Genomic DNA, 24,421 nt, shown 5'->3' with positions numbered 1-24,421 from the left:
TTTTTACCACAAAACATTTTAATATTATTAAAATATTACATCAAAATATTGAGAATTTTACTAGATTACAGACTAGCTCCAAAAAGAAATTAACAAAGTAAAACCAATTATCTGCTCTTTTTCTAGAAAACCCTGTTTGGTATCTCTATATAATAAGTTATAACATCACAGGATGCAGAGCAAGATAAATCAAGTTGAAACCATAACAAAATACAAAAATGAACTCCCACAGAATATTCCAATGTCACAGCAGGTTGCGCTTTATGGATTCTTCACTAAAATGGGATCAAGCACAATAACAGCTGCTGCTTCCTGTATTCCTGCACCAGTATGAATCTTTTCTAAATATGACCCACTGAAACATGGAGGCAATAACAAATAATTTTTAAGTTCCAAAAAAAATCCAATAATAATCTTAAATGAGGAAACATGCAGCAAATTCATAGCATACCACCAAAAACAGTTCAGTAAGTCAGCCAGTGGACTCCTGCACCTGACAATTGGAATGTGAAACTCTTTTGGTCAGGGACTGTGTTTTTACCATATGCCTACATGAGTTGTCCCCAAACTGTGGGGCGCACACACACCCTGGAGGGGCATGGAGAAACAGTCGGGAGGAGAGGGGGAACTCAGCGCAGTCTGGGCCACCCCTACACGGGGAGGGAGAGTGCGCCACCCAGCCCTGCTCTGCCACCAGCTCCACTCCTGACTCTGGCCCCGACAATGGCCCCACTTCCAGCTACAGCTCTGGCTCCGGCTCCTACTGCAGCCCCGCTCCCGGGTGGGCTGGGGGACCAGAAATGGGGGGCGGGGGTGGGAACAAAAAAGTTTGGGGACCACTGCCCTACACACTACTGCAATACAGATAACATTATGTTTGGGGAGGATTGTTTTGTAACTTACTATTGGTGTATTTAAATAGATTTAGCTAAACACAGCTTGTTTGGAAACAATGTCAGATCTTGGGCCATATCACCCTCTTCTATGGTAAAAACCCATGATAGGAGATGATTGAGGGGGAAAAAACTACATGAGGAGACTCCATGACTAAAAGTAATATGGCTCCAATTTGAACCTTACCTGGAAATGACCATAGAGTGCAATGGATGACAGTGCTCATCATTCTTCATAGCCCTGCCAGTACTCAGTGTGTCACTCTCCACACACATACCCCACCACCACCTACCCCACACAATCCCAACTCTAAGGAGCATTTGAGCATTTTCTTTGGAGTGTGGGACTGGATGATGCATTGTAGGTGGGTGGAACACTTTTTTATTGGAAAGAGGAGACTAAAGGGCATTAAAATGGTGTTTATAGGGAGGCAATCATTCTGCAACATTTACACTTGAAGCAAAGAGCAAACAGAATGTCATCTAAACACTTCAGGTTACTTAGCTTTAAGTTATTTGAAAGCAAAACATTATGAAAAAGCACCTTCCATCCCACTCTGAACAAGTGGGCAGGAGAAAGATGAGAATACACATACACAGGGCAGGTATGGTTAACTCAGTGGAAGGAGAAATATCAAGTATTTTCTACCACACACAATTCATAACCTCTCAACCTTTGCATGAAACACACACAAAGTCCTTAACCAAACTCCAGATCTAGCACCTTAAGGGGAGATGACCATCACCACTGGCTCCGGATTGTTGGGTGGGAGCCTGCAGGGAGGTCATAGCTCCAAAGCAGCAATGCATGGCTTCTGCTGGTCCCTTAGGAGAGTTGCAGCTCTGGTCCATCCCAGAGCTTCTGACAGGCACCAAGACTGGCCAGATGCCCAAAAAAGGTGGCACAGGGCAGAAGCTGGTCTCTTCCAGCTCCACCTGTCACTGCAAAATCCCAATTTCCCCTCTCCTTTCGCTTATTGGCTACACAGTGTCAATTTACTGTCACTACCTGCATAGGGTTGTGTGCTGTCAGGTCAGGGAGTCACAGTTTAACAGCCAAGGGGAGGATACATCTAAATTTTGTACAGATTTGCATGGCATGGACTCAGCCTATTGGACAATAATCTTCATTTTGCGATGCACCTGAATTATGTTAAATTCACGGGCTTACAACTTCAGGAGGCTGATCCCAGTAGCAAGTATTAAATTTATCTCAGAGGGGTAGCATTAACAGGGAATATCATTCCTGCAGAGGTCAGGAGTTGGGGTAATGCTCAGTTTTCCCACAAATTAGGCATCAGCCTTCCTTATGGGCAAGAAGGGTCTGAATTGACAGGGATGCCTGAGCTCTCATGGGGTTCTCATATTGACTTATGCAGTAAGCTTCACAGCCTTATGGCCTTAATATGCTTTAGTACTAGTACAACTTTTGGTTGAATTGGATTTGCTCTGGATTTGTGTATCAGAGGAAGAAAAGGCCAGTGACAGCCTGGGATAGCTGTTGCTTCCCCCACCCCTTTCATTGCTGCTGGGACAGGCTGCTTTTAGGAGTTCTTTGGTTTTAAATCAAGGATTTAAGAGAGTTGCAGTCGCTAAATGATTCTAATTCCGTTCTCCATCGTCACTGGCCCCCTCATATTCCCAAAACACTTTTCCCAAAATGGAACAAACCTCCAATACGCCGAATCTCTATGAGTTACTAAAAACAGAGTGTATGTAAAATTTCACTACATTCAGAGCAAAAAAATAAAGGTCTATGTTCAGTATCTGATCTGGTCAACTTCCATTTTTAATGCCACATTAAAAAAGAAATGTTTTACCATTAAATCCGTCATGGAGCAATGTTGCCAACTCTCATGATTTTATTATGAGTCTCATGTTATTTAGTGTTTTTCTTAAAGTCCCAACTCTAGGGGTCATGTAATATGTTTACATTAGACTCTCAGCTTTTATTAAAAAAAATAAGTGTTAGCTCTCATGGCTGTGGAGAAAACCTGGAAAAAGTAAGTCCTAAAATCTCAAACATAAAAAGGGAAATAAAAAGACCTCACATTTATTATTTTTTTAAATATCTTGGTTTTTAAATCAATCATGATTTTGGGGGGCCTGTTTTAGGATGTTTTAATACTTGAGGTTGGTAATACTCCAAGTGGCACTTGCCAGACTCTGCCGTAACAAAAAGATCTTTGAGAGTAGATCACTGGTATCAGAATTTAGCTGGTAGTTTTGCTCGTGATTCATGAAAGCAAATGAAATAAAGTTCACTCTTCCAATGCTGTCCTGGCTTTCCATTAGTAAAACTTGGGCTTAGCAATAAAACGAACAGATGACTTTAAAGACAAAGGATAATATTTTCAACTAATTTATACCCACAAAACAGGCCAAACTCTCCTCAAGAGCTTAATCCTGCATCTATTGAAATCAAGTTAAAGCTCTCATTATGATCTCATAACGGTGCAGGATCAGGCCTCAAAGCACTAAGGAGTTGAATTCAAAATCTGGGGTGTAAAAGAAATCCTCCCCAGAGGCTGCTTTAGTTTCCATGGCTGCTATATTCCTCCTCCACTCCCCCTTACGTGGGACAAGTGGAATGGCTGATGCAGCCACTCCCCTCCACAAATCCCCACTCTAGCCATCAGAATATAATCCCTGCAGAGCAGAGTGAGGAACACTGTGATTTATCCCAGCCTCTCTCTCATATGCAGATGTCTCAGCTCAAAGCCCAGGTTCCATAACCAGAGAACGGCCTCTGTACTAGGCACTGTAGACAGCCCTCCAAATGTTGGGTTGGGCACTGTTCCATGAGTTAACGTCTGCAATGCTGCACCAGTCACAGCGTGAGACAGAAACCAGACCACACCAGTACATGGCTGTGACAATCTGGTCATGCCAGAGAGTAGCCTGTTGAGCCTGATCCAAGTGAAAAAGGAGGTGGGTGCAGGGTAGGCTCCGAATTTATTTAGTGCATTAGACTCTTTTCCCACTAATACTTCCACTCTGTTAGGATGTGATTTTCGGCTCACTGGTGGCACTGATGTATGGTAAAGGGCCAGCAGTGCTCTCATACAAGCGTGCAGCAGCTGCCATAGGAAAGGGGTGTTGAAGAATTAGCCATAATGTCACACCCTAGTCCACAGAAGTGGGATTCTTCCTAGGGTTGCCAACTTTCTAGTCGCACAAAACTGAACACCCAGACCCGCCTCTTCCCCCGAGGCCCCGCCCCCAGTCCACTACATTCCCCCCCCTTTGTGGCTCGCTCTCCCTCACCCTCACTCCCTTTCACTGGGCTGGAGCAGGGGTGCGGACTTTAACTGGGGGTGTGGGCTCCAGGATGGGGCCAGAAATGAGGGGTTCAGGTGTGGGAGGGGGCTCCGGGCCGGGGCAGGGAGTTGGGGTGCATGGCCGGGGATGAGGGGTTTGGGTTGGAGAAGGTTGCTCCAGATTTGTGGGGGGCTCAGGGCTAGGGAAGGGGGTTGGGGCATGGGCTTACCTTGGGCGGCTTCTGGTGAGCAGCGCAGCGGGGCTAAGGCAGGCTGCTTGCATGTCCTGGCACCACGCTATGCGCACCCCGAAAGCAACCAGCAGGTCCTGGTCCTAGGTGGGGGAAGGGGAGGGAGAGGAGGCTCCACACACCGCTCTCGCCTGCAGGCAACACCCCCCTGCCCGTCACCCTCATTCTTCCCTGAATACAAGCAAGCCTTCAAGCTGGCACAGTATATTGTTCCCTGTCTGAGAAGGGGGCATAAGTCAACTGGAGATGTAACAGGTTGCTTTCACCTATCACAGTTCTCCAGGCAGACTTAACAGCAATGGCATCTCGTGAAAGATCTGGCGGAGCTACGCACGCTAGCACATACAGACCGTAGGTTGGAGTATAGCTCGAGCCGCCACTAATATTACGAATGGCCAAATTCAGCTCTGTATCAACTGAGTAGGATGGCTGCACCCCGAGAGCAGTATTCAGCTGAAGCAACACACCAGGGCCAATACAGATGTATGAAGGCCTGAAGAGTCTGCCTCTCAGGGGTTCCCAACAGTTTTCATATCAAGGGAGTCCAGGTAGAAACTTTCATTTTCCACGCGAGGCCACTATGTCAGACTATGGTTGAATTTTACCCCAAGTATGTGACAGCTGGATGGAATAGCAATAGCCATCCTTGGACCTGTATCGAGAAGGCAAGACAATTGTTTAGATGGAAAGTAGGTGCCATTGTCTTGGTATGAGAATTCATCTCCATTCCTGGAAGTATCGGTGTCAAAATATCTGTGTCTTGTCTAAGATTCCTTTAGATCCTGTGGAAGTTAGTCAATTTCAGTGTCAGCAACACAGAAATTATCAGCATATGCAGACTTCCCAGCCCGCATTTCAGGACTGTCATATGCGCATATAGTGAACGAAAGGGGAGTAACATTGACCCTTGGGAAGGCCATTATGGAGATGTTTAAAATGATTGATTTTCTATCTTTGAGGAATGAAGCTTTGGTTGCTAATAATTTCTTAAGAATTTAAGAATGGCCATACTGGATCAGACCAACGGTCCATCTAGCCCAGTATCCTGTCTTCCGACAATGGCTAGTGCCAGATGCTTCAGAGGGAATTAACAGAATAGGGCAATATCGAGTGATCCATCCACTGTCGCCCAGTCCCAGCTTCTGACACTCAGAGGTTTAGGGACACCCAGTGCACGGTGTTGTGTCCCTGATCATCTGGTCTAATAGCCATTGATGGACCTATCCTCCAAGAATCTACCTAATCATTTTGTATGTAGAGTTGGGATTATGTTTTCCAATGTGCATTACTTGCATTTATCAACACTGAATTTCATCTGCCATTGTAGTGGCCAGGTACACAATTTTGTGAGATCCTTTTGTAACACTTCGTAATTTGCGGTGGACTTAACGATCTTGAACAATTTTGTATTGTCTGCAAACTTTGACACCTCCCTATTTACCCCTTTTTCCAGATCATTTATGAATATGTTATGAATATGCACAGCACTGGGGGAACCCACTTGGATGAACTGCACCATCGGCATACAAGGAATAACTTGCAGCATGTTGGCAGTGTTGTAGGCTGCCATCAGGTCAATAAGAACTGCACCAACTTTCTTTCCTGATTCAAATGCATCTTCTATGCCCTGAGTCAGAGGATGTAGTTGATTTTGGGTGCATTGTCCCCTGCATCCAGCCTGAACATGAGGCAGTGGAAGTTTCAACAACATCATTAATCCCCATCAGGATTAGTCTTTGCATAGCTTATCAGTAAGTTTACATTTTAGTCATGGGTATTTTTAGTAAAAGTCATGGACAGGTCATGGTCAGTAAACAAAAACTCATGGCCTGTGACCTGTCCATGACTTGTACTATATACCCCTAACTAAATCTTGGGTGCTCTGGAATGGGGCAGCCCGGGAGGCACCACAGGTGCTAGGGGGGTGGCGGGGTATGGTGGCGTGCGGCCCGGGCCCTCTACTGCTGGGGGTGGTGGTGGCGGGCGGCGGTGTGCAACCCAGGACCACCGATCCTGCGGGGGGCAGGGGAAACATAGCGGCCAGAGAACCCCGATGTTGCTAGGGGAGGCGGCGGCCCAAGACCGCTGCTGCTGCTGGAGGAGGAGGGGGCGGAGGCCCGAGACACCGGCCGCTGCAGAAGCCATGGAGGTCCCAGAAAGTCACGGAATCCATGACCTCCATGACAGACTCGCAGCCTTACTTATTGGTAACAGAGCAGAGCAATCATTTGGTAGCTGTTTGGGTCTATCAAAAGCTACCACATTTTCTCTGCATCAAGCTTTTGGGATATTGCAGTCCTGGATAGAACAATTCACAAATCAAAGCAGCCAGCTTTTGGTGATGTGTCTGAAGTGAGAGACAAACTCATTGTGGATGTTATCCAGACCAGGAGCCTTGCTGATGTATAGACATGTTATCTAAACACGTAGCTGCAGTTGATACATAGCCAGGTTGAGCTCTTGATCAGCGAAAGTAGCCATCAGGTTCGTGTCTACACTCAGACCCTGCTATCTCTCAGCATCCATCCTTTTAACTGCATGTCTGAAAACTTTGTCTACATTAGGAGCTCTGCCATTGGCCACCAGCTGGGATGCAATGGAATTTACTGTGACTATGTATTTCCTTTTGCTCAGACTAGATTCTCTGCTCAGTCTTTCAATAGTTTGCCAGACTTTGCAACTGGAATGCATGAAATTCAGTGTGGAAACAATTTCTCGTCTGGTTTGATCTAGAAGATGAGAAAAAAATCTCTACTTTTATGAAAAATCTCATGTTCATCCTCAGCAGATTTAAACTTCTGATATTGTCAATATGATGTATTTACTACAGTGTACACATGAAAACAGATAATTACATGGAAAATATTTAGTTGAGCACAAAAAATGCGTAATCTCGTTTCTACATGAATAAACCATAAATAAGACCAAGCTTAACAATAATCCTTGTACCCACCTGGACATTTTTCCCTAGCTCAATATGCTGCTCTTATCTATTACTTTTGTTGCTGCTTCCACTGCCAGTTTTTAAATTTAAATCAATGTGCCAGTTCTCATATACAAACCAATATGGATAAGATTTCATGAGACAAAATATCAAATACTTTACAAAAACCAAGTTATTACATTGACTGAATTCCATTCAGCTATTTTGTAATTCCATCAAAATGGCAAACCAGTTTGTCTGGCATGATGTGGTCCTTATAACATCTATGTTGTTTATTGCTCATCATTCTATTATCTATATTCAGACAAGATTTTTTGTCTTTTAATATTAGTGATTCAAATTGAGAAACAGAAAATTGTCAGATTTTTATTAAGATTAGGACCAGATTTGCTTTTTTCCCCACACAATCCTTTAGTAGTGCCCAGTATTCCATAACTTTTTAGATATAGTGGTCAGTGGTATGGTAAAATCATTAGCTAAATTTTCTAAAAACTCTGGGATCCATATAATTTGAACCTGCTGATCTATATAGTGTCTTTAATTTTCCAAACTCTACTCTTGTGTGCTTTTTATAAACAGCTATATCCTCTACTGCACCTTGCATTTTGATTTGGTAGAATTTTATACCTGCTCTGCATTCACTTTGCACAGGTATAACTTACTGTATGAGATGCAAGACAATGGAGAATCAGACCCAAGGTGTGCATTGTTCACAAAGTTTCTTTTCCTTATTTTGCTTGTTGCAGACTACCTTCAAAAGCATTTGAGTAGCTCAAATCTCCCTCCTTACGTATTGCTGACCCTACTATATAGCATTTCTAGTAACAAGCTACTTAAATATTTTGTGTGTGTTTCAGAAAAAATATTGAAAAATTTGTGTGGAAAAATATTAAGCCTTGATTGCTCGTTTACACATCTAAAATGAGTGAGTTATTGTATAGAGTCAAGTATCAGAGGGGTAGCCGAGTTAGTCTGGATCTGTAAAAAGCAACAGAGGATCCTGTGGCACCTTTAAGACTAACAGATGTATTGGAGCATAAGCTTTCGTGGGTGAATGCCCACTTCGTCAGACGCAGGACCCTCTGTTGCACTGTATAGAGTGTTAATGTAGATTCTATAAAATAGCTTCTAAATCAGACTTTTTATGTACAACCACTAACACTTATATGTATATTTGTAGTGCAGCGTGTATATTTAAACATATAATTGTGGATAGCATGGCTGCAAAATCTAAGAGGAAGTTTCCAATTATCCTGCCCTAACTACATTGTTCCTACTGGAAAGATATTGCAATCAGTAGATTAACCATAAATTAAATGTATATATAAAAAAGTATCCTGCATTTTACATCCTAAATTAAAAGAGATGTAATTAGGGCCCTTGAAAATAATTTTGGCTAGTGCTAAGTTTATACCAATAGCTATAGCAGCCATTTATCTCAGGCACTTCCACCAAATTTGGCTCATCTACTGGTCTGTGTTTTAATCGTGATATATACTTTCATGTTCCAGTTGAAAGTATCCATTATACACTTGAACAATCAATACTCTATGGAGAAGTTTTTAAGGCCAATGTAGTTTCAAATTATTTGGGTGTTACTGGCAAAGTGCCAGAGGCATACAAATTCTTCTGAAGTGTATTATTTTATATATTGTCAATACATACACACACACACACACAGCTGACCTGGCTGGTACAAGTCCGGACAGCAGTACAGCGTGGTTAAGGCCTGCCCCGGCTCTTGGAAGCAGCTGGCAAGTCTCTGTGGCCCCTAGGCATAGGGGCAGTCAGGGAAGCTGCACGCACTGCCCCCGTCCCGAGCACCGGCTCCACAGCTCTCATTGGCCAGGAACCGCGGACAATGGGAGCTGCGGGGGCAGCGCCTGTGGGCACCCACCATGCAGAACCATCTAGCCGCCCTTGCACCTGGGAGCCGGACAAGACAGCTGCTTCTGGGAGCCACAGGGAGCCTGCCTTAGGCAGCTCCCGGTCGGCAGTGCAGCAGGGCTGAGGTAAGCCCGCACCCCTCATCCCCTCCCACACCTGAACCCAGGTCACAAACCCCCTCCCACACTCTAACTCCCTCCCACAGCCTGCACGCCAGCCCTGAGCCCCCTCCCACACCCCAAACCCCTCATCTGCCCCACGCCAGACCCCTGCCCATACCCCAACCCCCTGCCCCAGCCCTGATTCTGCTCCCGCACTCCAAACCCCTCGCTTCCAGCTCAGAGCCCCCTCCCGCACCCTGAACCCCTCATTTCTGGCCCCACCCCGGAGCCCGCACCCCAAGTCAGAGCCTTCACCCTCTCCCACACCCCAACCCTCTGCCCCAGCCCAATTAATGCGAGTGAGAGTGGGGGAGAGCAAGCAACAGACGGGGGGGGGGGGGATGGAGGGAGTAGGGCCTTGAACAAGAGGCGGGGCAAGGGTGTTCAGTTTTGTGCAATTATAAAGTTGGCAACCCTAACACACACACACACACACACAGTCAGATCTCAATTACAGCACTGCAAATTAGGAGTAACTCTCCTGCTGATTATTAACTTACATTGTCATGATATTCAGGCCATTGTATTATACACATACACCAATACATAATCTTAAGTAAGCATGGCAATAGTGTTAACACCACATTTACTAAATTTTATCCTCATTTTTCCCCTGAGTTAGCTTGGTTGTTTTGTGATTTTTTTTCCATGTGCATGCACACACATGCAAAGTAAACATTTGAAGACTGACAAAGTCCTTATTATAATCAAGCCCAGAGACAACTCACATCAATGGCCCCTAACAATAATGTGCAAAGGCATATCCTCCTAATTTATGAGATGGTTCAGAGAACTGATAAAAAATTATTCCTTGATTTAAGGATTCAGATTAGACTATAAGGTTTGGAAATAATTACTTCTAGTGCCTGCTTAACTTTCAGTCTACTTGTAAAATTAAATAGTGTTTTTTAAAGTGCAAAAATGTAAACTGCTTTGATCTGGTTCATACAGTGCTTGGTTCAGCTGCTGAGTGGCCTCCAAGAACAGCAGGAAGCAAACTATTTATGGAGCTGGAATTTTAGATAATTGTGTTTGGCGCAATCTCTCTGCAAAACCAATCTTGTTTTCTTATTTGGTTATATACAGGATACCACATGAGAGCACCTTATAAATGCTTCTATCAAATACATACATGCATATGTCTATGGTTAAACTGAAAGATCAGTGTTCAGATTTCCCTTGAATTAAACTAACAATGTCTAGACCAACTGCTTCAGCCAGTCCAATTATAACTCTCCTGTAAAGAAAAAGTGAACAGCTGCAGGGAAAGGAAGGCAATCACAGCTGCCTTAAAACTTATTAAACTAAATTATGCTGGAGAATCTACAGCTGAAAAGGAAATTTTTTCAACAGTAAATTCTCACGTATTGAAAGTTTGAGATATTTTAGCAGCAGGCAAATTTATCTAATCCTTTTCTCTTTAATCTTCACCATAATTTTGCATGACTATGGGCCGCAGTTTACATGAGCACTTACTGAGCAGCAAGCTGGCATGTAAATAAATCTACAGCACGCCACACGCTATCTGTCTGTGTGGATCCTGCTGATGTACACTTAACGTTCCACTGCAAGCTTTGACGTTCAGCTGTTTGAAATCGCAGTACATTGAAGTGCACTAGCGAACTTTTAGTTTGCAGCAACAGGCTCCACGCTGTAGAGTTACACACCAGTTTGCAGTGGAGTAGGTGCTCATGTATGTAGACATGCCATCAGTTGCAAACGTTCAAATCTGGAGTAATTACAATGAAGCTAATAGAGTTGCTTCAAATTCAAATGGGTGTAAAAGGAGAAGAGCTCAGGCCTACAATTTTTACTGACCAGTCCCAGAAAAAGTAAAATAAAAAGGTGAAAATAAAAACACCAGGGGGAAAAAAAAAGGATAATTATCTTTATACACTTTCTACCTTTATTTACAGAGGAACCCTCAGAAGCATTCAAACGAGATTCAAAAGAGACAGGTATACACTGGCTTAGGTTATAATTTCCTCAGAGTAGAGAATATTCTTATGCTCTCTTTTAGATTAGTATAGATCCTGAAGATAAAACAAAAACGTGTGTTTATTCACATTTAGAGTACGTTAGAATTTTGCTCATGAGCTAGATCTACAAAAAAGACAAGTATTTGTTCACATTACTGTTCTTCATTAAAAACCAGCAAGATATTACAACCCCACACACACAAGTGTAACCAGACATACATTAGCAAATAGACTGTACAATCTGAAAAAAAAAACTACTAGACGTTGTTTCTATGCAACAGAAATCAGTTGCACAAATTTTGTTGGCCCATAGGAAGGATTAGTTATGAATATTTGTCACTTGGATGCAAAAATGTTTGGATCTAGATTCTTTTTTGGCCATAAAAGGTGGTGAACCTAAACCCAAGCTTCATTAACAAGGAGCTCTAGACCAGCTGCATGAAGAGACATCTGGCATGCCAGTCCTCTCCCACGGTCCAGGAATTGGGCCTCAAAGCTTGCAAATCCAAATTAGCAATCTTTGGGTCCAGCAAACAAAAGCAGATGGCCCAGCTTGTTTCCATTTCTACCCAGACCATTGGCCCAACCCCATTTACTACAACATCACTAATCTCACCTCGTGGGTGCCAGTGTGTGTGTTATTTACACAAGTACTCCTTTCAGAAAGGGGCAGTGTCAACATCATCAAATCACACCCTACAAGAGATCTCCCTTTCCCTCTTCCTCCTCCCCTTTCCCTCCACCCCCCAGGCATCAGGTATTTTTAATGTATCATGGCGTAGTAAGCATTGGACAAGTGTTCTTTGTATTCAAATCACATTCAGGTTTCTTCAGGATCTAGAAAATCACCTATCTGCTCCTTGTCTTGCCTGGTGAGTGACAGCAACCTTAGAAATGGGAAACACAACAGTATTCTTACTGCAAAAAGTGAAGCCATAAACAACTACAACAAAAGCCTAGATGAAAAAATAGAAATGTCTCAATCTTCAGTCCTGCCAAAAGAACGAACAAACCAGTTCATTACTGAAAGCCTGAGAAATCTGCACTATAATTCTGTGATGCATATTCCTAATTGTATTGTATTCACTGACTGGGACAGGAGGGGGCGGGAAAACACACCTACTGTCAAGGTTCCTTTTTTACCAACTTATCGGTGCATGCCCTTGACCACAGTACAAAAAAGCATTTACCAGCACTCTGCAGGTGAAAGGCTATTCTGCAGTATAAATTGTACATCTTAGAAACAGCATTTTTTTAAGCACTGAAAAGCTATTCAAGAATTCCTGTATCTGTAGGCTAAGTGGTTTGCTTCAGCCCGGGGGCCGACAATGCTGATATTTCAAGAAACCTAATCTCTTAATGATTGGGATCAGAGGAATGGGTATGGCCATGAAAGAGACAGCTTGAAACAGGCCTAATCTCAGGCATATCTGAATTTACAAACAGAGCAGAGAGTCAGCATTGCCACCAACATTGTTTCAACTGACTGCAATCTGTCTATCCCAGGGTGGTCCATCCAGCAAGATTGAATTCCACATCCTATCCCACACTGAAATTTCTTACTCACGGATACCTTCTCATGACAGAACTATCACATTTGTTCTCTTTGCACTGAATGCAATGGAAATGTGGGACTGCCATTATGCAGAACTACCACTGTGAGGTAAGTAGGCATCCCTTCCATCCAACAATGGCAGTGCAAACCCCCAGAGACAAAACAAACACTCCCACTTGGCTTTGCTTTATTTGGAAAGCAAATATGAGCCTGCCCATGACCATAGATTTTCCTGGTTCTGCCTTGTAACTAGCTCACCTCTGCATTAGATTCCAGTCTATAAAGTACAGACTCTTTCTATTCGTTTTAAAAGACTGGGTATTATTTTTCATGGAAAATCCAAATGTTTTCCAATTCAGGTCACTCCCCATATCAGTGAAGCACAACACTAATCAGTACTGGTGCACGCACTGTGGCCTCTGCTTTCCTTATCAGTCCATATCAGGGCAGTCATATGTAACAGTATATATTTTTTCCTTTTTCGTTTTTGTAATAGTGCCTTGCTGGATCTTCTCAAATAAACTAATCTTCCTCTGCTTCTTCACAGTATGCAGATGTTTCTGTTTGCAAAAAAATACATAGTAATTCATAAAAAAGGATTTGAAATTGTGTCAGCTATAGGGATCTAAACCAGCATAATAATCCTTTAATGTTTAATTTTGGTTTGGGGTAGGGAGTCATTCTATAAACCACAAAGATCTGTCAGCAACTGTAACTGAAGTCCAGAAATATCACACCGGCACCTGCAATGCTGGTTTCCCCTGCCTTGATTCCAACAGTAAAGGAAAGGGCCACCCTTACTGGCATAGTAATATAATGCAATAATGCTAACTAATTTCCAAGCCTTTTCAGCAATAATTAGGGTTTGGTAATTGACCCAATTAACATGCCATTTGTGGGTCACCATTTTCTTAGTAATGCTCATCGGTAAGAGGTGACATTTGGGGGGGGTTAAAAGCTGATGTGTTTTTGTTGCAGAGAAAATGGGATGACTATGACTATACTTACTTATCTAGAGGGGGGAAAAGGTCACTTGGCTCCATGATGGGTTCACATAATTATCTGGACACACAAAATGCGGCATTCTAATTTTTTCCTGAACAGAACAGCAGTGGCTTTCAGTCAGCGATAAGTTTAGTCTGTGGGAGTTTGGTTTTAGATCAGTTTTCTGTTTGGTGTTGCTTTTATTGACAAATATAACATACAGGTAAGATAGGGGTGATGGACGCAAAAATGGAGAGGGAGTTTAAATAGATTTTGTAATGTGTATTTCATGGGTTTAATCTATCTATCTATCTATGCATTTCTAATGCAGTCATCATCACAAAACCTAAAATCTGAGACTTCCAATAATAAAAACAACTAGGAGACGTCTACTAGGATCTGAGTGAGAAGAGCAATCTCAATTTAAACTTGACCTACAAAGCTAAAGGGTGAGTCCAGTTCTGAAATATACCAAGACAGAAAGATCTTTGTTTATTGAATTGTCCTAGCATAAAGGTCCATTCTGAATGGCAGAATACTTGTTCTTATAGTTAAGTTTTGGATAACAAAAAAAAAAAGAAAAAAGAGACTCTATACAACTTATGAATGCTGTTTAAGATCATGAACTCTGTATGTATCTTTATCAGACTGCAAACTCCAATTTGAATGTGAGAGCTAGTTGCCTTCTCTGTTGTCTCTTTACCTCCATGTTGGACTGCGATTTCAAGCAGTAGTGATAAAGGGCTGAAAACAATATCATTAAATCAGGACAGTCCTCTTTACAAATACAAAACATCCTATAGAATATGCCAGCTCCCGCTTAGGAAAACTGGTTTGTTGGGGGAGAGGTCGTCTTCCCATGAAGTTACATAGTAGGGGTCTGATCTCTTGAGGAGGTTTAACAGAGAGTCTCCTGGCAAAGGAGATTGGAAGGTTATAAAAAGGGCAAGAGCTACTCTGTTTGGGATCTTCAGCCACTTCTACGAGCTCAAGCAGAGGGTAGATGTGGTAGGAATCTGATGAGGCAGAGGGAATCCTCCACACTTGAACTCCGACTGTCCCCCCAAGGACTACCAAGGGAAGAGAGAGCTAGAGTGAGGGGCACAGCCTTGAGAAGGGAGGTTGTTTTCTACCTCAGCTGCACTCTGTGCTTTATCTATTGAGTAAAGAACAACGGTGATTTAGAATCCTGTGCCAAGTCTGCCTGTATTTTACATGCTACACCTATCTCATGCTCTTGAACGATTAACCTGTGGACCCAGAAAACCCACATGGCTGGAGTTCTGGGAGAGGATGTGTTTAAGATATGGGAGAAGTCTGAGGGGCCAGCACTGGTCTCAAGTGCTGTGCAGTTTGACCACATGGTCTCAGCTCTGAGGGAGTGCTGCTGGACAGAGGGTCTGCTCCATGAGTGTGTGCTGCCATGCCTGGACTCTGTTCAGACCCCAGAGGCTTAAACCACATAGGATCCATTGGTTTGGGGAGTGGCCAAGAGGGATCGCTTGACTAGTTCTGTGACAAGTAATGTAAAAATTGCTACATATAGTAGCAATAATTATGCGTATCTGCAATAATAAAACTACGGTGATTATTTGCTCTGAGTGCCTATTGCTAAGGTATCTTAATAAATGGGAGGTCATTTTACAGCTAACAAAATGACTAGGTTTAAACTTTAATGCTATTTGAGTGCACAAGTGCATGCATGCACACACGCTCTGAGAGCAAAATTTAGACGATGAGGTGAAGATTTTCAAAATTCCGGTGGGAGCTGCTGGGAGCTCAGCACTTCTGAAAATCAGGCCACTTAGTTTGGTACCTAAGATGGACTTAGGGGCCTACCTTTGAAAATCTTGACCTACGTTATATTTTAAGAATTGTGCACTCAGATACTGAAAGGCAGAGATATGATTCTCAGTTCAAACACGGACTCTAGTGACACACTAAAAACTCAAGATGGATACTACAAAAAAGGAGAATTTGGCCTCTCCAAAGAGATTCTGCCAACTTTGATTTACACAAAACTACCAATATGTTGATTGTACAGTTGCCAGAAGTCCCTTATTACAAGGGATGTCCTTATTTTTTTAATCTCTGTACAACAAGATAGGGAGTTGCTTAGTGCTGCAAAAAGCAGGAAGTAATACCCCTGCTGAATGTAGATGAGTACCGCTTATTAATAAAATAAATAAATATCAGGAGGAGGAGTGGGGAGAGGGTACTAAGAAAACAGTCCCTTATTTTTGAAATACAGCACTGGCAACCCTAGCCTTGATTCTCATGTTCTCATAGCATTTACAATAGCAAGCATTGCAACAGGAACTAACAAAAGCTGATCTTATTGTGAATCATTTGTATGGATTAGGACAAGCAAGCCCTGCTGTAAGAGTAGAAATAAAAATTAAGGCTGTCAAGAGATTAAAAAAATTAATTGTGATTAATTGTCATTTTAATCAGATTGTTAAACAGAATACCATTTATTTAAATATTTTGGATGTTTTCTATATTTTCAAATATATTTATTTCAATTACACCACAAAATACACAGTGCTCACTTTATATTATTTTTATAACAAATATTTGCACTGTAAAGATAAACAGAAGAAATAGTATTTTTCAATTTATCTCATAGAAGTACTGTAGTGCAATCTATATCATGAAAGTTGAACTTACAAAAGTAGAATTATTTTTACATAACACCCTTCAGTTGAATGAGCCTTTGTTTGCAAGGGAGGATGCAGCAGGGGAGGAGAGACTGGTGCAGGGAGGCTGATCTTGCCAGGCCCCTGTTATCTATGGTCGTGTTTCTCAAACTTTTTGTGCTGGTGATCCCATTCGGACTTAAAAAAATTGTGACCCCCTATCTTCAGCCATAGGAGGCTCGGGGCTCCAGTCCCCTCCGCCCTGGCTCCTCCAGCCACTAGGGTTGCCAATTTTGGTTGGATGTATTCCTGGAGGTTTCTTCAGGTGACAAAATCTTTAATTAAACATTAATTTTTAATTCCTAGAGAGTCCAGCCCAATCCTGAAGGGTTGGCAACCCTACCTGTCGCCCATGGAGCTCTGGGCTCCCGGCTTCAGTGCCCCCCACGCCACCCCCCATCTCCTGGCTGCCTGGGGAGCTGCAGGTTCAGCCTCCCTCCCCACCCAGAGGTATGGGATTAACATGTTAAATGTGTTAATTTTGCTCTCCGTTAATTGCAGGCATTAACTGCGATTAATTGACAGGCCTAATAAAAATACTGGTGCAAGTCTGAGGTATATTAGGCCCGTGCCAGGCAATTTTATGTGGGTCACATGTCAGTTGTCAGGGAAGCTCACAGAATGCAAATTCTAAAATTTTCCCTGAGAAGGGGAGTCAACTAAGAAATTCTGGGTGGCAAGCTTGCTTGGGGTAGATCTGAAATTAGATGCTCAACCAATGAGTGCACAGAAAGATTCCAAGTTTAGCTTAACAACTTGGCTCAGTTGTTCCTCTAAGGCAGTGGTCCCCAACCTTTTTGTGGCCAGTAGCACATTCATGTTTTCAGAAGAGCGTGGAGGGCGCCAACAATTTTTCAAGGCTTATTTTGTATTTGTACATTAAATAATACGAAAATCATATTTAATATTACATAATATGAATGCAGAGAGAAGAGAGAAGCCAGAGAGAAGCCCCGGAGTACTCTGTCCCCAGCAGGTGCGGGGCCCCGGCTTCTCTCCCCTGCTGGGCACTAGGCGGGCCCTGTGCCTGCCAGAGACAGAGAACAGCGGTGCCTGCAGCCCCAGAGTTCTCTGTCCCCGGCAGGCGTGGGGGTCGCGGCTTCTCTCCCCTGCAGGGCACTAGGCGGCCCCCGCACCTGCTGGGAACAGAGAACACCGCGCCCGCAGCCTGAATTCTCTGTCCCTGTCAGGCACGGTGCCGCGACTTCTCTCCCCTGCTAGGCACTAGGCAGGCGCATATAAATGCCCCGGCGGGCACCATGGCGCCCGCGGGCACCGCGTTGGGGACCACTGCTCTAAGGGAGTGAATAGCAAGTCAGGCTGCAAGGCTGATTGCAGAGACTTCAAAGGAACAACTTGTTCAATTCTCAAGACACAGAGCATAGAGAAATCTAGCTTATGGTTTTAGTTAGAGAGATTTTTATTGGTTACAGTTCAACATAATTGTAGTTTGGCATTCCTGAATATGTTTCAGTAATTTCTTTTTTTATACCTACAAATGCAGTTCAGTTAGCATTTCCTTGACTGATTTCTCCAAGCTACCATATACCAAAAGGAGAGGGAACACAGTAGAATGTGACTCTGCCTTCAAAGCACACTAGTCCGTATTATTAGAGGGATCCATGCAAGGGTAACGGGATCTACACTAGCCCTGGAAAAATTTAAATATTTAGAAAAATAATGTGTTCATTATTTTTGTCCTAGATTTAAAAAACTGCATCAAACTGTATTGTATAGCCAATGGAATCGTTAGAGATCAGAAGTTTTGTACAGTCTCAAATCATCGAGACTACTATGGTCCTATACTGTAATTTTGAAGAGTGTTACCTTAGAACCATTTGGACCAAAAGTTCTATTTTAATGGTATATTTGTGACTTTTCTGATCCAGAATGGGTTCAGTGACTATATGCCACTAACCTGGATATTTTCATGAGAACTATACCTATTAATGGGGCAGTCAACCTGAAATCTTGACAACTGAAAAAAGTTGAAAATAATTTCAGGTACTAAACCTGCCCCTGATCACTATTCCTACCCCACCCCACCCCACCCATTTTTGTGGATTTACAATCACATTTTCCTATTTTCAAAATGAGTGTCTCTATCCTGATGCTGTGCGAAAAACACACAGAGGACGGGGAAAATGACTAGGGCCCCAGTCCTACAAACGTGAGCATCTTGAACTTTAAACACAACAGCAGTGCTATTAGTTTCTGTAACTTTGTTTTATAGTTTTGGCTTCAATGGGACTAGTCATGTGCTTAAAGTTCAGCACATGTGTAAGTGTTTGTAGGAACAAAGTTTAATTGATTTTACCCACAGAGTGCTATCAAATTCACAGAACAAACAATAGAGAAAAAATTCCTAATCTCTTTCCGTTATAACATCCTAAACATGGGTGGCAGATAGGGTGACCAGATGTCCCGATGTTATAGGGACAGTCCCAATTTTGTGGTCTTTTTCTTATATAGGCTCCTATTACCCCCCACCCCCTGTCCTGATTTTTCACACTTGCTGTCTGGTCACCCTAGTGGCAGGTATCTGAGGCAAGGGTAGGCTTTGCCTTCCCAAACAGCCTAGCGTGGTCCCGCCCATGCTCCGCTCCCAGGCCAGGCCCCCTCCTGTGGTTCTCAGAGCATTCTGCATAGCTGGCCACCCGGCGCTGGGGCCGGGGGCCGCGGTGGAGGTGCTCTGGTCTCCTGCGGGAGGGAGGTGCAGAAGGGGGGCAGATGGGGAGGGGCAGGGCTGTGGGCACAAGGGGGAGGGGCCGGGGTCTAGCCTCCAGCAACGGCCGGGTCACCAGCTGCCCACGATCCTAAGTGTTTCTTGTAACAATAGTAGGTAACAAATTTCAGAGAAGTGTGATTTTCAAACCGACTACGTGCCTTTAACAGTGGTGCATTTTTCCTGCTGTTTCAGTTGAGGCGCATTAGACATGCATGGATAAATTTGCCAGGTGAAGTGGTTTAGATGGCAAGTCCCCCCTCCCCCCTGCCACATGTCCAAACCTGGGGGGGGGGAGAGGAGAGAGAATCACATGCCACCATTTTGTGTATTAAGCACTGGTAGTGTGAGGTCTTCTGGGCGAGACACGAAATGAAGGACCTTCCCCTAGAATGGGTTCCTGAAGCTCAAGGCTCTTTGTGACTACTTAACAATGCAGCCAGCCCTTCCACATCACCTATCATCTGAGGTCGGGCTGCAAGAGTCTTTGTACCATAATTAATCCCCAGGAAACTCTACACAAGATAGATAATGAAATACCTTCAACTGGAACAAGCAGCAATTTATAATACAGGCTTTCAGGCCAGAAAGATCCCTTTCTTTAGGTACTTCGGTATAAGCTGCAAACTGAAGAATTTCAGGAACCAACTGCTGCAGGGTTCAACACATTCACCTGTCTGTGCTTCAGACAATAACCTACCAAAGCAGACAGAAGACTACTTGGACTATCTAGAAGACATGTAACTCAGAGCCACCTTCAGCACTGCCAAAAACAATTCTTCTGACTAAACTGATTGAGCCAGTAGCAGTGATTCAGCATTAAAGAAAATAGGCCTTCCCAAGGGCCATTTTTTTGGGAAAGAAAATCTGCAACAGTTCACAAGTGAATTTAATTTGCCATACTATATTTTAACAGTCATCTCTTCAGACAATTAAAATATTGTATTGCAAATTAAAATTGCTTATGCCTTGTTGCAAGTCTTATTACTACAAATGTGGTCCCCAGGAAGCACTATTAACTTTAATGGCAATTCTCCGTTCCTGGCACATGATGAGTCATCCTCAAAGTAATTCAAAGGTCATCTCATTGAAGGTGGAAAGAGAAAAGAGGATCAAACAAATAATGACAGGGTATGACAAAGATGTGCAAGAAGGAGATACACAAGGAGAATGCAAAAATAAGGCTAAAGGGAAATTAAAAATAAAGAATGCTGTGCCATTTGCTTAGAGGCAAGTATTCTGCACTGATATACAGGCCTGGGTTCAATTCTCAGCCTCTGTCTCATTCTCCCAGGCTCTCGGGGGTTGGAGTGCTGTTGACACAATGCTCTCAGGCCCTGGAGGAAGGGGCAGTACTTCAAATTGATCAAAAGAAGGATTATGGCAGGTTCTAAAGGAAATTCCTTCAATCCTCCTCAAGCTGGAAGGATGGGACTTTACAATGGAATTGGGGGAAATCATTTAAAACATTTTAGGAAAAACAATCAGCTCTGTTAGTAGATCTTATTTCTTGCCTTTGGGCTCTGCTGTGCTGTGGGCTTCAGGTAAAAATGTCTGCACTCTGTTTACATTACATATTACACCAGTGGAGATGCTCCAATACAGAATTTCTGTAAGTTCAAATTTTGCTATGATAGAAGCAGCCAATGAAAAATGGATCCCCAATAGCCCTGCCTCAGTCACTGCACACCATTCAATACATGTACTGAATGATTCGTGGATCATGGGAAAATAGTAGTATGTGATAGGATAAATGCACTGTATCATAATACATATGAACAGGGGGCCAGAGTTAAGGTTGAGATTTATTAAAACAATAGCACTAGAATGTTCTGTCCCAATTTTTCATTAAGACACCAAAAGACACTTCTGCCAAATTTCACCTTTATTCCCTCAGCCAATATAGCACCTGGGTGGTTCAAATGTCAGAAGATTTTTACAAAAACAAATAATAATTAGAGAAGTATATTCCCCCTCTTCTCTTAGTAAAAAAATATAATAAAATAAAATAAAGCCTAAACCCTATTCACTCAATACTTTCCAAAAAAATCACTTTCAGCAGAGGCCAGGCCTGGAAAACTTAAATGATAAAAGTTTCAAAAAGTTACAAGCAAATGAAAAAAAATTAAAATGCAAACACTTAAGAAACCTTAACTATAGCTATTGTTACATATTCTAGCTATAATTTAGTTTACCTCAACATAATTCAAAATCCATCATCACATGAAACATGAATAGTAAAATAAGATCACTTTTTACTTGCAGGAGTAGAAAGCAAAAGCAGGAGCCACACCTGGTGTAAAAAGGAGCTACATTGATTGGCACAGGCTGAAGCTCTGGACTGAGAAAAGAGATGTGGATAGGCAGTTGAGGTACATACAGAGAAAGAAAATGGTGGCTCCATTTCTCTGAACTCTCAGCCCTCAGACAGGACCCCTAAGCCAGATCCACATGATACCTGCCCCCTTCATTAAAAAAATCCTTGTGTGTTGCCCAGCTGCCAATGAATAACAACTGTTTGCTCTAACGCTATGGGAGATTACCAGGCACCTACTGAAGGATCATACTGAGGAAGAAGGGGATCTTTATATGAGCTGCAGTTGAGGCATCTGGGCCAGTTGTTCTATACTCTGATCTTGTTCATCTTTCCCTAGAACAGATATCTTATTATAAACAGCTTCAGCATACACTATAGACAAGTATTTTACTGTGCTGCTCTGTTAGCTTCAGAAGAGTATGGTCTCTATAGAAAGGCATCATGTAACTGTTAGGGATCTACTAGAATTTTATTTTTCCTTAGCAGCCCTCTATTGAAGATCTGAGAGGCTTCTGTTAAAGTCCTACTTGAAAACCAGTTTCCAAAGTGAATTTAGCCACTTGAATCCACTAGTAAGTATTTGCAAAGGACAGAAGCTCCCAAACATACAACATTTCTAACTCAAAGTTCCTGATCTACACCAAGCTTTAGCCCACCAGCGTCTTCTCCATTTAGCTCCTTCACACACTTTTATTACATTGTGAGCATTTCAGTCAGAAACTAGGGTCATAAACTTCTCCACTGGAAAGCATTTATAGCTATTTGGACTGAATTATTCTGTTCATGAGGTTATAATAATAAAGGAAGCTTACAAGCGTACTTCTTCCAAATCCTAGTATGTCACTGCCAGTTTGGAAAATTGGCTCATTATTTATCTTTGTTTGGCTCCTCTAGATTCTCAAATTTCTTGCTTTGAAGCTATACTGGACAAACAAAAAACTTAATGTTACCTCACATTAGCATCGGGAAGAATATAAAAAATGTTACTTCTCATTTATTCCAACTTCAGATTCACAGTTGAATATAAATATTGTCAGAGTTTCAAACTGTATTAAAATGTTAAAATCCTGCCAAAGTTTACAGCCTAGTTATATCCTGCCACAGAAAATTTGTTCTGTTTTTCAATTTTATGAAGTGTCTGGCAAGAAACAACCCAGCTCCTTACATTCATATACATACATACATGATTACTCTTATTTCACTGTAGCCTAATCAAACTGGCCAACTCACTTTCTCTACTCCCAAACATGTGCATCATCGGGGGTGTGCACAAGGGGGAGCAAGCAGGGGCACGGGCCCAACCCTCCCCCCCCAATCATCGACAGGGGCACAAAACTCCTCTGGCCATAGTGGGAGCTGACAGTTCCTCCAGCCCCAGGGCTGCAGAGGGGAGAACGAGCTCCTCGGGCCCTGGGGTCATGGCGGGGGCACAGAATATGCCCCTCCAAAAGCAGTGAAATTTTAATTCATGTGCATGCCCCTGCACAACATATACCATCTCTCCATCATCCATTCCTGCACAGCAGAATGTAACAGCAGAACTTTTCCTCCTCCTCTAGTGACTGACTCACTCAAAAAAAAAAAAAACCACACAAACAAACCAAACATGCACGGTCCTAGTAGGGTCAAGGACTTTTTATTGAGGCTTTTCACCCTCTTGCACTCACTAAAGTTCTAGTCCCATCCCCTCATTCTAGTGCAGACATATTTTAATAGCAATGTCCTCGTTTCTAAAGAAACAGCTTGTCCCTCTGCCTTCTACCTAGCCTCAGCACATTTAAAGGAGCAAGTGACCCAAACCTTCTCTAATTGAGAGTCCTGCAATGTACTATGAGCTCCCATATGAGCCATCAGAACAGTCAATAAACTTCAAATCATTTTTTCAAAGAGGAAGGACTTACGTGAATGTCACATCCCACTCTCAACCCACCTAGGATGACTCACTTCACCAGCTTAACCTAGAGAAGGCCCAGAGCTTTGAAGAGCTGAATAAGAATAAGAACTGCCTTAAAGTTTTCTGTTCAGCGTGTAGGCAGGGACAACGGCAAACAAGGATAGATGTGCTCAAAATGAAATGCTACACAGCATCTCTTCACTGGGGATGAGCTCTTCCCCCTTCGGACTAGGAGTCTGTCAGCCAGGGAAGAATTTTAAAAGAGCTGCATTGCAGCCCAATAGTATCACGTTCTCTCTGAATGAGCTCCAGAAAGGAGCTGTGTTAAACAGAACAGGAAGGGCCATGCAGCCGCAAAACTATCCCTGTATATGGGAAAAAAAATAAGAAAGGGATAATCAGGAGAAGATTAGACTGGCTCATCCTCTCTGCTGAATTCTAGCAGTCTGTGAGTCAAGGAAGCCATGACCCCCACTTCACTTCTAGAAAGTTTTGTTTATTTTAAACCTGTCTGGTAGGCCAAGCCCAATGCCTGTCCAACACCCTACTCTTGTCTGAGCTGGAAGTAATTCCGGCAGGCTGTGAGACTGCTGGGAGTTATGAAGTGCGGGAGCAAGGAAACTCATTCATATGAATGCTTAGTCTCCTTGCCCTAGGGTAGCTCTACAACTCCCTGCTACCACAGAGCTGGGTTTTAAAACATTTGTTTTGGAATATGAGTGACAAGTTATCCTTTCTGCTGAGTAGGTTGGCCTTCTAAGGTGCCAGCTTCTGTGGCCTTCTGGGGTATGTGCTGGATCATGCTCATAAGCAATGAGACCCAACAGGCAGTGCATGTTTTGGCAATTATATCCTTGAGAAGTATTTATAGC

General features: G+C 42.9%; 1 long non-coding RNA gene across 5 annotated transcripts in view; it reads left to right on the top strand.

Annotated features, from left to right (window-relative positions):
• The window catches only part of LOC101942410 (uncharacterized), a 94,641-nt gene that overhangs the window by 4,250 nt on the left and 65,970 nt on the right, over positions 1 to 24,421 (top strand). For 3 of the 5 annotated variants that reach the window (XR_010597977.1, XR_010597981.1, XR_010597980.1), the window contains exon 2: positions 5,858 to 13,038. This is a non-coding gene — a long non-coding RNA (uncharacterized LOC101942410). The remainder of the gene's footprint in view (positions 1 to 5,857; positions 13,039 to 24,421) is intronic. The other 2 variants (XR_010597978.1, XR_010597979.1) reach the window with 2 other exon arrangements.

Source organism: Chrysemys picta, chromosome 2 (genome assembly GCF_011386835.1).
Source record: "Chrysemys picta bellii isolate R12L10 chromosome 2, ASM1138683v2, whole genome shotgun sequence".
Taxonomy (NCBI): domain Eukaryota; kingdom Metazoa; phylum Chordata; order Testudines; family Emydidae; genus Chrysemys; species Chrysemys picta.
Note: the sequence above shows the minus strand (reverse complement) of the source record. Positions and strands in the feature narration are given on the sequence as shown.